Raw genomic sequence first — 16,608 nt, 5'->3', positions numbered from 1 at the left:
AGTTTCGAAATATGTCAGTCCCACCGGAAACAAAAACGACAACTTCCGGTTATAAGAGAAAAACTACATATTTTCAGTATTTTTCTTTCCCATAAATATTTTTTATAGATAAAGTATTTGTAATGATTTTTGGATATGTTATTTAGACTGCAAATGACTACAGTAACGTAAAATATCTTTGTAAAATTCACTTCCGGTCGCGTGATTTCCTGTCCTCAAAATGAGAAGTTATTATAGCTGTATCTCGGAAACGGTAAGGGATGAAGACACCAAACTTACAGGAGTGGTAGATATTGATGAGAAGTCAAAATCATACGGGTTAAGATTGTCCGCCGTCACTTCCGGTCGTCACAGGAAGTGGTCAAAGAAATCGAAAATTTCAACTTTTCTTTTATGGAACGTTTATTGCATCACGTTATAGCATCTCATTTGTAGTTTGAAATATATCAGTCCCACCGGAAACAAAAACGACAACTTCCGGTTATAAGCGAAAAACTACATAATTTGAGTATTTTCTTTCCAATATATATTTTTCATAGATAAAGTGTTTGCAACGGTTTTTGGATATGTTATTCAGACTGGAAATGTCTACAGTAACATCAATTATCTTTGTAAAATTCACTTCCGGTTCCATGTGATTTCCTGTCCTAAAAATGAGAAGTTATCATAGCTAGTTCTCGTAAACGGTAAGAGATTAAGACACCAAACTTTTACAAGTGGTAGATATTGATGAGTAGGCAAATTCAGTTGGGAAAAGATTGTCCGCCGTCACTTCCGCTCGTCACAGGAAGTGTTCCAAAAAATCAAAATTTTTCAAATTTTCTTTTTTGAAACTTTTTTGGCATGACATTATAACAACTTATTTGTGTTTTTAAAATATATCAATCCCAGTGGAAACAAAAACGTCAACTTCCGGTTATAAGAGAAAAACTTTATAATTTTGGTATTTTTCTTTCCCCTAAATATTTCTTATACATGACTATTTGTTACGATTTTTGGATATGTAATTCAGATATAAATGTCTACAGGAAAATCAAAAATCTTTTCAAAATTGACTTCCAATCGTGTGATTTTCTGTCCTCAAAATGAGAAGTTATCATAGCTAGATCTCGTTAACGGTAAGAGATTAACATACAAAACCTGTAAGATTGTTAGATCTTGATGAGTACGCAGAATCACCGGGGATAAGATTGCCCGCCGTCACTTCCGGTCGTCACAGGAAGTGATCAAAGAAAGTGAAAATACATCTTTTCTTTTCTGAAACTTTTTTTGCATCCTATTATAGCATCTTATTTGTAGTTTCAAGATGTATCAGTACCACCGGTAAAAAAAAAACGTAAACTTCCGGTTATAAGAGAAAAACTACGTAATTTGAGTATATTTCTTTCCCATAAATACTTTTTATAGATAAAGTATTTGTAATGATTTTTTTGAATATGTTATTCAGACTGCAAATGTCTACAGTAACTTCAAATATTTTTAAAAAATATTCACTTCCGGTCGCCTGATTTCCTGTCCTCAAAATGAGAAGTTATCATAGCTAGATCTCGTAAACGGTAAGAAATTAAGACACCAAACTTATAGGATTGGTAGATCTTGATGAATAGGCAAATCCATTTTGGTTAACATTTTCCGCCGTCACTTCCGGTTGTCACAGGAAGTGATGAAATAAATCAAATATTGAAACTTTTCTTTATAGAATCTTCTTAGTCAAACATTAAAGCATCTTATTTGTAGTTTTGAAATATGTCAGTCCAACTAGAAACAAAAACAACAACTTCCGGTTATGAGAGAAAAACTACATAAATTTAGTATAATCATATCAAATAAATATCTTTTATAAAAAGAGTATTTAGAATGATTTTAGGACATTTTATTCAGACTTAAGTGTCTAGAGTAACCTCAAAAATATTTTTTAAATATTTACTTCCGGTCACGTGATTTCTTGTCCTCAAAATGAGAAGTTAACATTACGAGACCTCTTAAACTGTTACTCTTATATGAATAATAAACCATATAAAGATTGGGCAACAGGTATAAGGTAAGATACGTCTGCTGCCACTTCCGGTCGTCACAGGAAGTGATGAAAAAATAAAAATGATTTTTGTAAATGTTATTGAGACTTTAATTGTTTAAAGTAACATCAATAATCTTGGTAAGTTACACCTCCGGTCGTTCGTTTTCCTGAAATCAATTAAAAATCATATGCCTTTTTTAACATAGATAAAAGTTCATTCATGCAGATCAATAGAGGAGAACGGAAGACCTTCTTTGTTGCTTTAGCAACAAGAGTTTCTAGTTCTTATTATTATTATTTTTCTTCCTGGGAAAATTTTGTCCGCGAGTGATCTTGTAAACTACACATCCGACTTAGGTGAAACCTTTTTAGGGTAAGTAGGCATGTTATGTAGATTTGCGGAATCAAGGTCATTTTGCGCGCACGTGCTTGCAAGAGCGCGCACGTGCATTAACTAAAAATGACCAATATGTAATGGATATAACCGTAACTTTTCTATTTTGTGACGAAATGTTTTGAAACTTATAATGTAAGGATATATTAGTAGTATGCACAAGATGACATGGTCAAAGTAGCAAGATCGCACGTGTGCTTCGCTCTGATTGGCTGAAACTAAAGTCTCAATATCTTTTTTGTTTTTTGATAAAATCATTTGAAATTTTGAACATAGTCATACATTAGGGAGATCTACAGCCTGTATATAAGATTTTCATGAAAACATGTGCATGCACATGTGCTTGCAAGAGCTCTCACGTGCAACACGAGAAATGTCCAATATAATTGATACAGACGAAACTATTTAAATTATTGATGAAATGCCTTGAAACTCATTTTATAAGTATATATTAGAAGCATAGAAAAAAATGACATGGTCAAAAAAGTAAGATCTCACGCGCATGCACGTGCGCTTCGCTCTGATTGGCTGAAACTAAAGTCTCAATATCTTTCTTGTTTCTTGTCATAATCCTTTGAAATTTTGAACATAGACCTACATTATGAAGATCTTCAGCATGATATATAAGAATTATCATAAAAGCATGCGCATGCCCGCGTGCTGCAATCTGATTGGCTGAAAATTTAAATGGCTATATCTACTTTGTTTTTTGACGAAATGCTTTGAAATTTAAAACTTTGTCGTGCATTAGGATATACTACAATATGATATAGAAAAAAAATCATGAAATCACGCGCATGCACGTGTGCTGCAATCTGATTGGCTTAAACTTGAAATGGCTATAACTCCCTTGTTTTTCAACCAAACAGGATGGGATCTAGAATATAGATAGATATAAGGGACTCCTACAAGAAGGTATGGTCATCATGCACGTGCACGCACGTGCGTGCATTTGGAACGAGTGAAATGAAAAATACACTTGAAAGAGTGATTTTTCATACTTTTGGACTGAATGCTTTAATATATTGTATATTAAAAAATGTAGATAGTGTAGACAAGATGATATGATGATAACGCACATGCATTCACATGCGCACGGGTGCAATGCTAAAATTTGAATATAATTGGTATCCTTCTGAGAAAACGTTGTTAAAGTCAAAATGCAAAGAGTTTGTCTTATTTAATGAAGCTTACAGGGAATATGGCACCAAAAAGGAGTTGGGGAGCGTTTGGGGAACATCTGTAACGGTCCCCGTTACAATTAGCACTAGTTTTTTTTGATTTGTTCAACTTTGTCACTTGATCATTGCGATCCACGGCGCCCATGTATTTAGAATATGCTGCTCCTGATGGTACGTCTGGGAACTCGGTTGTACTTCCGTCTTTATTGTACCGCTTCACGGTCAAGTTTTCCTTTTCTGGTATATGACACGTAGACAAAAAGTAAACCATTTTCTTATCCTTCCAACACGTAGCGATCATGTCATCACACTGTCTCCAATCGTAATAGCCTCTAGGAAGTCTTCGAGCTTCTGATTTTGATTTTACAAGATCCTGTGGAAATCCACGACGATTCGGTCTGACAGTTCCACACAGACAGGTACCAATTGTTGTCAGGTAGTGCGCTAATGTAGGACTAGTGTAAAAATTGTCAGTAAAGACACAGTGTCCTTTGTTTTCTAACCCACGAAGCAAGTCAATCACAACATGGGCACTGAGACCAAATGTACGATTAATTTCAGTTCCATACTTTCCGACATATACATCAAAATTCCAACAGTACGCACTAGTGGCATCCGCAAGCATCCAGAATTTAATTCCAAATTTACATGGTTTATCTTTCATGTACTGTTTAAAAGACAACCTTCCCTTAAACGGTACCATAGATTCATCAACACTAATTTCTTCATGAGGAATGTATTCAGATTTAAAAGAATTGCGTATTTTATCGAGCATGTATCTTACTTTGGATAGCTTGTCATTACGGTGTTCCAAACCATCTTCTTCACTTATAGAAAAATTCAAATACCTTCTGATTTGCATAAACCGGTCTCTGCTAATGACATCTGATATTCTTGTTCCCAACATAAAGTGCTTTTCATCCTCCTTCCAATAGAGATCATCTCTGTCCAGCTTGATAATATCCATCATGATCAACACTCCATAAAACACTTTGATTTCATCTATAGTCACATCATTCCACACTCCTTTGTTGTTATTAGCATCTTCTCTTCTCTTTTTATTGGCATTTCTGTTCGTACTGTCCACAATATGATTAAAAATTTCGTCCGAATAGAAAATTTGGAAGTAATTGAGCACAGATGCTGAACTATCTAACACACGAACAGGTCCTGGCTTCTCTGAATACGGAAGTCGACATCTTACCGAAAACTCGTCAGTCCAAACAAAATTTTCAGGTGGTGTGTAGCCATTGTACACCTCATTTTCCTCTTCATCTGAAGAATTACGATCTTCAATTATTCGTTCTATCTGATCTCTTTCACTTTCGTTTAAATTTACCAAATCAAATGCCCCCAAGTCATCGAAATATTCAGCATCAGACCACTCGTCCGAATCGCTCTCAACGTCCGACATTTTGAAATCGACTTCATAGAAAAAAAAATATTTAAATACCACAATTTACATCATCCACAATCGTAAAACATCAATCTGGCATCCATTTTTGTTTGTTTACATAGCTACTTTTAATTTATAAGCCGCAGATTCGTATTTTGCTTTCAGTATATGAAAAATTTGGCGGTAAAATTCAAACTGTCTAAATACCCGCTACAGCGGGCTGTAGGGGTGAAAGGAGTTTTACTAACTGCCCGCTGAAGCGGGCTATCGGGGTGAAAGGGTTAAACATGTTTACTTTCATGTATCTAGTGCATCTAATCTGTTCTATGTATTGTAGGCAGGACAAGAGAATACTTGCAGAGAACTCCAGAAGTGGTCCAAGGACATTGTGAACCATTTCTGGTACACATGTAAAACAGCAAATAACTTGGATGACTTTATGGTAAGTCACAAGATCCCATTTTGGAAACTCTTTAAGGTAGTTTAATAAGTATACAGTTCATATCATGTGAAACACTGGAAATTTATTTTAAACAAAGATTACTTGTGAAGTAATTAAGATATTGTACCATCATCATTTTCAGGTTCAAATAATTGGCAAGAAAGTAAATAATGTAATTCTGGTTCATAATTTTGTAAGAAAGGTACACTGTGAGAAAAAATTGTGCGAGCTTGCTCACATTAATTTAAGTTAACATTTTACATTGGTCTTGCTCAAAACACTTAAATTTTTGTCTAAAAATAATCTATATAGGAAAATGTATTGATATTGCCTTTATTTTCTTTAATAGGGAATGTGGGGTGGTCTTCTCCATCATGTGGTTGGGGAACATGAATGGTTTTTGCCATACAGTGATACAGGTGTAAGTGTAAGTTGCTGCTCACATGATCCTATAACTGAGAAGACTATTAGGGAGAAGGAGTAGATGAAAAAAGGCAGCCCACCGCATGAGGCCCTCAGAAGAATTGTATTTGATAAGAGATTCCTACACAACATCCCTTACTATCTCAATTTCAGGTACAGAAAATATACACATGCATTTTGATGAGGCAAGAGAGCAATCAATAGAGTAGAATAAAAGTATGAAATGTGATATTATGCACATGGTCTCATTTTTCTTTCAGAAGTACAGCTGAACTTGAGAGCTTTCACAACCACATGTTAATGTACTAGTCAAAGAGATACTCCTACACTCCTCCAGTGTACAGAGCCAGGAGTATTTTAGCCGCTTTAGATTATAATGAACATGTGGACAGGGAACCAGTTATCAACAAAGATGGTACAGTCAGGTAGGCACAAAAAAAATTCAGTATGCTTTCTGAAGTCTATGTACAAGTAGTGCAATGTTCAGTGTAATTCTAATCTCAGATCTTTATTTGACTTTTCATTTTGCTTCAGGCTGCAAAGGACGTACAATAAAAAGTCTGGTAGATGGTCAGTTTATCCAGTGAAAGAGAAAAAGACGTACAATCACATACCAGATCTATTGAGAAAGGTCCTGGAAAAGCGAATCAGAGACAGAGAAGGTTTCCATGGGCCAGTTGTACTGGAAGTAGGAGACCCTAGAAGGATCTGCAAGACGATAGCGCCTTCATTGCCGCCACCATCTGCTCAGCTAGCAGAGGAGAAAAAATCTCGATTTGAAAAGTAACTGTAACAAGCTGACTTTATTATCACCCTCAACAGCGGCCAATCTATTTGGGTTGTGTTAGAAAGTACATGTATTGTGGCATACGTGTCCTATGGACATATTTCTAGTTTTTTTTTAAAACTTGCTTTAAACTATAAGTATTAATTGTTATCATGTCTGAATTTCATTATCATTTTTTATCAGATGATTTCAGATTAATAGTTATATTTACAGAGTTTACAATAGATAATCCCCAGCCTTTGAGTGTGTAAATAGGAAATCACAATTTTCTGAATAATAATGACATGGTAAAAGTGCAAGGTGAATAAAATTTTAAAAGTTTTTCAAACTAGTAAAAATGTTTTGTTGCGCATTATTATGGGCTTTCTGTTTGTAGGTTGCTTGTTCAGTTTACAAGGAGTATCTTGTGGGTTATTTTGTGATATGATATCTGTATGCAGTTATGCTTGTTTATTTATTACATGTAATGAATTAATCCTCTTGTGAGTAGGATTGACACTGTATTCACTAAAGCAGAAAATGCATATTTGCCACTGATGTGTAAAAAAAATTGTTTTTACCCCCCATGATCAGGGGTTCCAGTGATAGGATGGGGCTTTGTTGAAGTCAGAAATAATAGTGGAAATGCATTATTTCTTTAAAAAGCTTCTTCTCTGCTCTTGGGTATTAAGTCAAACTATGTACCAAGTTATGATGGTCCCTGGGTACTGGGGGGAAGGGGGTCTCGGATGATTATAGACTGAAATTAAATTATTACCTTTAAAGTCTGCTCTTTGGACTTACCAGTAATCAAAGATTTATGATGAGCAAGGGTACCCTTTCCAAAATTTTTAAATATTTGTCCCCAGGGTCATGGAAGGAACTCTACTAATTATATATTGGTAATGCATTTTTCTTTATTCCTCTGCTCTGCCTTTGGGTATTAATTAATCAAAAGCATGTTTTTAAAGTGTTTAGTTTTGATGAGCAATGGTGCCTCCTTCAACTTTGTGAATTTCATAGCCTCTGTTGTAAAACACAAATCAAATTCAATTGTTGCATGATACTCAAGTGACCTAAAAAACTCATTGGCCTCTTGTTAAACAATTTATCTACCCGGTTTTACCATTTTATGATATGGATGTGACCATTCTCTGTTTATAATTCATGAAATAATAGAAGTAAGCATTTTGATAGAATATTTTCAATTAAATATTTGAGGAAAAAATTGTAATTGTCAGAGATGAAAGTCAAACTTCTGTGATCATTTTTATTTTGAAACATGTAAATGCATATACAAACAGTCACACAAACAAATAAAAACCTCAGGAAAATTAATACAAATGTATTGCAATTCAAATCATGTACAGAGAGGAGCAAATTATTGTTAGCTCACCGCCTCGGTGAATTCCACTCTTAATTTATCTACGTAATGAGAATCCCAGTCAGACGTGGCCTTCGTGAACATGTCTGAATCAGAACTGGAACTTCCGTTCGACTTATCACTCGTTGGCTGTGAAGACTCCTCACTAGTTGGCTGAGAAGACTCCTTTAGATTCTCTAGTTCTTCCATTGTACTCATGTCTGCATCTCCTCGTGATCCCACGCAGTCGCACTTGAAAAGGAGATTTAGGGTGCGTCAATTTACCCAAATGGAACACAAATGGAAATCAAATGGACCCAAATGAAAAATAAAATATATATATAATATCGTATTTTTTACTTATTTAGTTTTTACTTATTTAAAATATAGAAATAATGAAATTAAAACAAAAAGAGAATATTATAATATCATTATTTTCTTCAATTGTATTTTTAAAAATGTGATTTAATTCGCCCAGCAGGCATTTCAACGTTGATTCAACGTTGAATCAACGTTGCACTTCAACGTTGAATCAACGTTGAATTTTGGTTGCATATGAAAGTTGAGGCAACGTTGAGACATTTCGTTTTTTCAACGTCAATTTTCAACGTTGAATAAACGTTGAAAATTGGTTGAATTTTTGGTTGATTTATGGTTGATTTTTGGTTGCAAATGAAAGGTGAGGCAACGTTGAAGCTTCAACGTTGTTTCAACGTCAAATATCAACGTTGAACAAAAGTGAATATTGGTTGAAATTAGGTTGAGATTTGGTTGAAATTTTTTTGATGTACTTTGAAACATTGATATTTGGTTGAAATTACGTTGAATTCATATTACATTTTGCTTTATAAACAAATACATTTCAAATTCTAATAAAAAAATTTATTCAAGTTGCGTAATATTTATATTAGGTTGTAATCAAGTATTATGATTGTGAGAGAATTAATTTTACATGTATTTTTAAGACAAACACAAATTCGGATTCGAATCACTGAAAAAATCACTGCTTGACAAAATTTTTATTCCTTGGGAAAAGTGGGTCACAATAATCATATCCAGGTCTTTCAAAGTACGCGTATGCCTTACACTTCTAAGATCCACAAAGTGGCGGATCCATTGATTTTAATCACGCATAGAGTTAAGTCCCACGAATGAAAGAAATGAACAGGAGAATCCACCCTCTAAAGCAAAAGCCTATTGATAAAAGAAATAAAGATGTTAAAGCCATTTGTTCGATAAAATGTACGTACACATGTAACACGTTATATCAAACGATAACTAGTGCTAATTGTAACGGGGACCGTTACAGATGTTCCCCAAACGCTCCCCAACTACCTTTTGGTGTCATATCCCCTGTAAGCTTCATTAAATAAGACAAACTCTATGCATTTGAGACTTTAACAACATGTACCAAGAAGTGTACTAAGTTCATTCAAATTTAAGCACTATACGCTTTCGCGTGTGAATGCATATGCGTAATGACCATATCATATTGTCTACAGAATCTATATATTTCAATATACTAAATATTAAAGTAATTAATCCAAAAGTGTTAAAAAATGCGCTCATTCAAGTGTATTTTTGATTTTACTCATTTCACGTGCAAGCACGTGCATACATGAGCATGATGACCATACCTTGTTGTAGAAGTCCATTACATCTATCTATGTTTGAAATCCCACCCCGTTTGGTTGAAAACCAAGGAAGTTATAGCTGTTTAAAATTTCAGCCAATCAGATTGCAGCACATGTACACGCACGTGTATGCATACGTCTTCTTGTAGAGGTCCACCATATCTATCTTTGTTCCAAATCCCACCCTGTTTGGATGAAAATCAAGGGAGTTAAAGCTATTTAAAGTTTAAGCCAATCAGATTGCAGCGCACGTGCATGCTCGTGTTTTCATGATAATTGCTATATATCATATTGTAGGATATCCTAATGTATGGCAATGTTAAAAATTTTGACCATGTCATATTGTCTATGCTACTAATATATCCTTATATTATGAGTTTCAAAGCATTTCATAAAAAAATGTGAAAAGTTACGCCTATATCAATTAAATCGGTCATTTCACATGTTGCACGTGCACGCTCTTGCAAGCACGTGCGCGCAAAATGACCTTCGTTCCGCAAATCTACATAACATGCCTACTGACCCTAAAAAGGTTTTACCTAAGTCGGATGTGTAGTTTACAAGATCACTCCCGGAAAAAAAGTACCCAGGAAGAAGAAGAAAAATAATAATTACTAGATGCGATCTCGTTGCAAGCAAAGAGTAGGTCTTCCGTCCGAATTTTCGATAAGATGAGATATGACTTTGACTATGACCTTTGATAAAACATCATGGAATCATCCCTTTTCTCTTTTGATTAAATCCTTTTGATTTAGATAATATCATTAATGCGTACTTAATTTGCACATTAATTCTTTTTTTTTCTTTTTTTCTACTTAGAGAAACAACCAAAGCCAATTAAAGAAAACTTGTAAGGAGACCTTGGATTATGAATGAAGTTTGACACAGAATTGCAACGAACCTACGACGTGACAATCCAAGTATCCCTACACATTTCATTGCTCCTTATGTTACTTTCGTCCAAGCAAACGCTCGGCTGCCTCTGTTAACCGCTATTGCAAAATGTCGGAATTGAGAGAGACCGCCGCCATTTGGCCCCGCTTCAGATTTTTGAATGTTAATATCTCGAGTTTGAATTTATAAATTTACAAACGAATTATATATTCAGCCTAATAAGAAATGTTTCTATCCACTTTACTAATATAATTTGAAAATATTGAAAAACAAAAAAGTTAAAGACGAGAGACTTTTGCCCCCTCTATGCCCCTAATTTGAAGGGCTAATCCCGTTTACTTGATATCAAATGAAAGGTCTTACTATATTGCACATTTTTTTATTATATATGTCTTAACAAAACATTAACAGGTAAAAAGATATAAAAGAAAACGTGTCAATTTTTGCGAGATGAGTATGGGGCTATTTTTCGAGCCCAGGCGAGCGTCGATGCCTTCTTACTTGGAAAGCTCTATATGCAAAATGTCACATCTACTATCCTTCCTATACTTTCACTGAAAATATCAAGTCGATATCTTAAGTCGTTTAGGAGGAGATCTCAGGACAAGCTGACCCTCTAAAATTCAGTAAATCGTCCATATCTCACGACTGGAAGTGACGACGTACTTATGAAAAATTTCCGACAAGGTTCAGATAAATATCTATCAGATCTGAAAATTTGGTGAGAATCGGTCCAGCCGTTTCGGAGAAATTGCGTGCACAAAATCGGTAAGAAAAAAAAAATAATAATAATAATAATAATAATAGGGAAAAAGAAACCGAACGAAAACAATAAGGTCTTCCGTTTAATAATAATAACTAGAAACTCTAGAAGGTCTTCCGTTCTCCTCTATCGATCTGCATGAATGAACTTTTATCTATGTTAAAAAAGGCATATGAATTTTAATTGATTTCATGAAAACGAACGACCGGAGGTGTAACTTACCAAGATTATTGATGTTACTTTAAACATTTAAAGTCTCAATAACATTTAAAAAATCATTTTTATTTTTTCATCACTTCCTGTGACGACCGGAAGTGGCAGCAGACGTATCTTACCTTATATCTGTTGCCCAATCTTTATGGTTTATTATTCATTTAAGAGTAACAGTTTAAGAGGTCTCGTAATGTTAACTTCTCATTTTGAGGACAAGAAATCACGTGACCGGAAGTAAATATTAAAAAAATATTTTTGAGGTTACTCTAGACACTTAAGTCTGAATAAAATGTCCTAAAATCATTCTAAATACTCTTTTTATAAAAGATATTTATTTGATATGATTATACTAAATTTATGTAGTTTTTCTCTCATAACCGGAAGTTGTTGTCTTTGTTTCTAGTGGGACTGACATATTTCAAAACTACAAATAAGATGCTTTAATGTTTGACTAAGAAGATTCTATAAAGAAAAGTTTCAATATTTGATTTATTTCATCACTTCCTGTGACAACCGGAAGTGACGGTGGAAAATGTTAACCAAAATGGATTTGCCTATTCATCAAGATCTACCAATCCTATAAGTTTGTTGTCTTAATTTCTTACCGTTTACGAGATCTAGCTATAATAACTTCTCATTTTGAGGACAGGAAATCAGGCGACCGGAAGTGAATATTTTTTAAAAATATTTGAAGCTACTGTAGACATTTGCAGTCTAAATAACATATTCAAAAAAATCATTACAAATACTTTATCTATAAAAAGTATTTATGGGAAAGAAATATACTCAAATTACGTAGTGTTTCTCTTATAACCGGAAGTTTACATTTTTTTACCGGTGGTACTGATACATCTTGAAACTACAAATAAGATGCTATAATGGGATGCAAAAAAAGTTTCAGAAAAGAAAAGATGTATTTTCACTTTCTTTGATCACTTCCTGTGACGACCGGAAGTGACGGCAGGCAATCTTATCCCCGGTGATTCTGCGTACTCATCAAGATCTAACAATCTTACGGGTTTTGTATGTTAATCTCTTACCGTTAACGAGATCTAGCTATGATAACTTCTCATTTTGAGGACAGAAAATCACGCGATTGGAAGTCAATTTTGCAAAGACTTTTGATTTTCCTGTAGACATTTGATATCTGAATTACATATCCAAAAATCGTTACAAATAGTCAAGTATAAGAAATATTTAGGGGGAAGAAAAATACAAAAATTATGCAGTTTTTCTCTTATAACCGGAAGTTGACGCTTTTGTTTCCACTGGGACTGATATATTTTAAAAACACAAACAAGTTGTAATAATGTCATGCCAAAAAAGTTTCAAAAAAGAAAAATTGAAAATATCAATTTTTTGGAACACTTCCTGTGACGACCGGAAGTGACGGCGGACAATCTTAACCCGTATGATTTTGACTTCTCATCAATATCTAACACTTGTAAAAGTTTGGTGTCTTAATCTCTTACCGTTTACGAGAACTAGCTATGATAACTTCTCATTTTGAGGGCAGGAAATCACATGGAACCGGAATTGAATTTTGCAAAGATAGTTGATGTTACTGTAGACATTTCCAGTCTGAATAACATATCCAAAAACCGTTGCAAACACTTTATCTATGAAAAATATATATTGGAAAGAAAATACTCAAATTATGTAGTTTTTCGCTTATAACCGGAAGTTGTCGTTTTTGTTTCCGGTGGGACTGATATATTTCAAACTATAAATAAGATGCTATATTGTGATGCAATAAACGTTCCATTACAGAAAAGTTGAAATTTTCGATGTCTTTAATCACTTCCTGTTACGACCGGAAGTGACGGCGTACAATCTTAACCCGTATGATTTTGACTTCTCATCAATATCTACCACTCCTGTAAGTTTGGTGTCTTCATACCTTACCGTTTCCGAGATATAGCTATAATAACTTCTCATTATCAGGACAGGAAATCACGCGACCGGAAGTGAGTTTTACAAAGATATTTTACGTTACTGTAGTCATTTGCAGTCTCAATAACATATCCAAAAATCATTACAAATACTTTATCTATAAAAAATATTTATGGGAAAGAAAAATACTGAAAATATGTAGTTTTTCTCTTATAACCGGAAGTTGTCGTTTTTGTTTCCGGTCGGACTGACATATTTCGAAACTACGAATAAGATGCTATAATGTACTGCAAAAAGTTTCAAAAAAGAAAAAGTTGAAATTTCTGATTTCTTTGATCACTTCCTCTGACGATCGGAAGTGACGGCAGACGATGTAAACCCGATTGGTTTTGCCTACTTATCAAGATCTATTACTCATATAAGTTTGGTGTCTTCATCTCTTACTGTTTCTGAGATATGACTCGGACAAAACTTTTTTGAAAAAAGCGGAAATCGGACATATCTGACGACCGGAAGTGAATTTTGAAAAACTGAAAACTGCATTTGGAAGATATTTTAACTCTCCATCATCCCTGAAAATTTCATCTGAATCCGTCCAGTCATCTCTGAGAAATCGTCAAAACAAAAAGGCAAAAAAATGATAATAATAACTAGAGCAAAGCTCGTTGCAAAGCAACGAGTAGGTCTTCCGTCCAGTTTTGACCGGATGTGACGTCAACAAAAGAAAGCAATGGGCTTAGTCGTCTCCAGTCACTTTATAATTTCAATTTTGCATCAAAATCTTAAAAAATAAGCTATTTTTGGCTACTTCCGGTTTGACCGGATGTGATGTCGACGGACGGAAAATTAAGTTTAATGCCTCCAGTGACATATGTTACCCCAAAACTTGTCAAGAACGGCAAAAATATGCATTTTCTGACTACTTCCTGTTTGACCGGAAGTGACGTCGCCGGACGCATTTTGACGACTTCAATAGATTAAGCTTGACATTTTGAACAACTTTGCTTCTTGGATGTATTACAAATTCTCAATACTTTTTGAGATATCTGGAAAATTTTTTTGGCCCCTCTAGATCCCTTAATTTAGGGACCAGCCCTTTTTTCGAGATATCATTTGAAAGATCTTGAAATTCTGCACAAATTTTGTTCTATATGTTTTAACAAAATATTTTTAGTTTAGAAGATAAAAAGCAAAATATGTGTAAATTTTCGCTGTTTTAGGCGTTCTAATTTTTGACCCCTATATAGCGCCATATTGAATAGAGAAATTGAAAAACAAAAACCGCTATGCACAACTTCAATCCTTCTATTATCTAAAATCAGTAGAATTTCTGCTCCAGCTTTAGCCGTCTCTGAGCCTTTGTCTGGAAACGAAAGCCTATAAATTTTCGATTAAAGGGAAATAACTCAAAACCGGAAGTGACTTTTTGATATTTTAGATAGTATTCTGCTAGAGTTTAGTAACGTCTACAAACTCTAAAAATTTGAGCAAAATCCATTCAGAAATGAGTGAAATATGAGGCCTCAAATTTGGCGTCTAGGAAAAGGGAAAAAAAAAAGAATAATAAGAACTAGAGCCGAGCTCGTTGCAAAGCAACGAGTAGGTCTTCCGTCGGAGCTGCGGACAGGGAGAAGTGACCTTGAGTCAAGGTCATTTCACGTTCTAATGTTAAAGCAATATTTTAAGGGCAGATATCATCTTATATGTTCTACTACTTAAAAAATGGATAGTAAAGTTATTTTTGCGACCTTGACCTTGACAAAATGACCTTGCGTCACACCATGACACATGGTGGTGATGTCAGAGCATATCCCATTTGTGTGCTACTGTGTATTGACAAATTCACACATGTTCTTTCAAACAATGCATCCAGCCAGAACATCTTATCCTAAATGACCTTGATTCAAGGTCATGACACACTCTACATGATTTAAGCTATACTCTTTTTTTCAATAGCCCTTGTCACAGCTAACATGTGTAAAACAGGTATGAGAGAGCTACCCTTTCTCTATCATAAGTTATGGTCAAATTATTATGTTATGTTTAAATGGAAAACGAATCAAACGTCAAGGTCAAAGTTCATTATAAACTAGTACATACAGTCATGTAATTTTTGTGTAATATGAAAGTCATATCTCTCATTCAAAAGTTATAATCAAAGCTAAAATTTTGAAAAGTAAGCCAAGCCTCAAGGTCACGTCAAAAGTCAGTGTATTTAGAAAAGTGTTGTCTCAGGTAATAAAAAGGGGTAAAATAAAAGCCTTTTTTCTCTTCGTTCAAAAGATATGACAGTTTTTCAAGTACATATGCATTATATGTACGTTGGGATTCAAGACGCGGAGACCTGTCCTTAATGAGAGCATATACACAACTGTATATAGTTATGAGGTACATGTAGGTGGTGTTGAAAAGGATTAAATTCGTCTGATTCCACCTTAATTTTTTTAAAATTCTAATCTTTGGGCTGCTAGCGATTTTTAGCTCACCTGAGCCGAAGGCTCAAGTGAGCTTTTCTGATCACATTTTGTCCGTCGTCCGTCCGTCTGTCTGTCCGTCTGTAAACTTATCACATTTTCGACTTCTTCTCAAGAACCACTGAGCCAATTTTGACCAAACTTGGTACAAAGCATCCTTAGGGAAAGGGGAATTTAAATTATTAAAATGAAGGGACATATCCCCTCGCAAGGGGAGATAATCAAAAAAAGACAAAAATAGGGTTGGGTCATTAAAAAATCTTCACTGGCCCAGAAAAGCTGAAACTTATGTGAAAGCATCCTAGGATAGTGTAGATATTAAATTGTTCAAATCATGACCCCCGGGGGAAGGGCGGGGCCACAATGGGGAATCAAAGTTTTACATAGAAATACATGTATATGGGGAAAATCTTTGAAAATCTTCTTCTCAAGAACCACTGAGCCAGAAAAGCTGAAACTTATTGGAAAGCATCCTAGGGTAGTGTAGATATTAAATTGTTCAAATCATGACCCCCGGGGGAAGGGCGGGGCCACAATGGGGAATCAAAGTTTTACATAGAAATATTTAGGAAAAATCTTTGAAAATCTTCTTCTCAAGAACTACTGGGCCAGGAAAGCTGAAACTTATGTGGAACCACCCTGGGGTAGTGTAGATTCTAAATTTTCAAAATCATGACCCCCGGGGGAAGGGCGGGGCTACAATGGGGAATCAAAGTTTTACATAGAAATATATAGGAAAAATCTTTGAAAATCTT

General features: G+C 34.6%; 1 pseudogene; it reads left to right on the top strand.

Moving 5' to 3' along the window:
* Positions 1–6,282, top strand: part of LOC134238954 (uncharacterized) — a 12,773-nt pseudogene extending 6,491 nt beyond the window's left edge.
* The last annotated feature ends 10,326 nt before the right edge of the window (positions 6,283–16,608 follow it).

Source organism: Saccostrea cucullata, unplaced genomic scaffold (genome assembly GCF_032062105.1).
Source record: "Saccostrea cucullata isolate Sc308-1 unplaced genomic scaffold, CSIRO_AGI_Scuc_v1 ctg4683, whole genome shotgun sequence".
Taxonomy (NCBI): Eukaryota; Metazoa; Mollusca; class Bivalvia; order Ostreida; family Ostreidae; genus Saccostrea; species Saccostrea cuccullata.
The sequence above is the reverse complement of the archived record's forward strand: the minus strand, read 5'-3'. Positions and strand labels throughout refer to the sequence as shown.